Source organism: Volvox carteri (assembly GCF_000143455.1).
Source record: "Volvox carteri f. nagariensis unplaced genomic scaffold VOLCAscaffold_61, whole genome shotgun sequence".
NCBI lineage: Eukaryota > Viridiplantae > Chlorophyta > Chlorophyceae > Chlamydomonadales > Volvocaceae > Volvox > Volvox carteri.
In genome coordinates this window covers 776,003-777,239 of record NW_003307604.1, presented here as the reverse complement: position 1 = coordinate 777,239, position 1,237 = coordinate 776,003, and positions in this window count along the sequence as shown.

The following is a 1,237-nucleotide window of genomic DNA, read 5'->3' as shown; positions in this document are numbered from 1 at the left end:
AAGAAGGCACGCCTGCTGTTTGGTGCTGCTGCTGCGGCTGCGTCTGCGGCGGCTGCGGCGGCGGCGGCGGCTGCTGCTGCTGCTGCGGCTGCTGCTGCGGCTGCTGCTGCTGCTGACGATGATGATGACGATGGCGATGATGATGGTGCTGCTGCTGCTGCTGCGGCGGCGGCGACGGCTGCTGCTACTGCTGCTGCTGCTGCTGCTGCTGCTACTACTAGTGCTACTGCCAGATGGTGGAAGAAGAAGCAGCCACCAGCAGTTGTCAACCACAGATCCACTGCCCGAGGCCACCACCGTGACCCACAAAGAAGGTATAGATATATAGAGAGGCAGCAGGCTGTATATTATAGCTTTCTTCCTTATACACACACATACATACACACATACATACATTCACACATACACTATGTTTACCGCTAGGACTTAGGGTTACATATGTATAACCTGTAGGTTTTTTTATTAAACACCTCTCTCTGTCTGTGTGTGTATGTGTGTGTGTGTATGTGTGTGTGTGTGTGTGTGTGTGTGTGTGTGTCTCAATATGTTGCACAGGTGGACAGCTGAAGATGTCAAGCAGCGGCTGTACAGATGTGGGGTCCATATGTTGGGAATCCTCAGCTGGGTGCCACACACAAGACATCACCCTCCTGTTGCCGACGATGGCGATGTCAAGCTGCTGCGCCGCACGTATGCCATCCTTGCAGCTATTGGCAGCCGTCTGCGCCCCAAGTTCCGAATTGTAGCTGCACAAGATGTTCCGGGGTGGAACCACAGGGCGCAGGTTATTGCTCGAAGACTGCAACTCGACCCTGCAGATGAGGATGCCAACCTGGTCATCCAAAATGCAATGCTGCTGCAGCTTCCCATCTGCTACCGCTATAGTAATGAGCAGCAGCAGCAGCAGCAGCAGCAGCAGCAGCGGAAGCAGAAGCTACAGCAGCAGCAGCAATGCACCACTGGCAGCAGTGCCACCATTACTACTGCACATCATGATGGTGATTATGAGGATGAGGATGGTGAGGAGGATGGTGAGGAGGAGGAGCAGAAGGTGGCGGCGGCAGCGGCGGCAGCGGCGGCGGCGGTGGCGGCGGCGGCGGCGACGGAGGCGGAGGAGGAGGAGGAGGAGGAGGAGGAGAAGGAGGAGGAGGAGGAGGATATGACCAACAGGTTGGCCACAACAACGACTGCACCTGCTACAGTGGCAGCGCGGATGATGCACGGTTGCTGCAACATG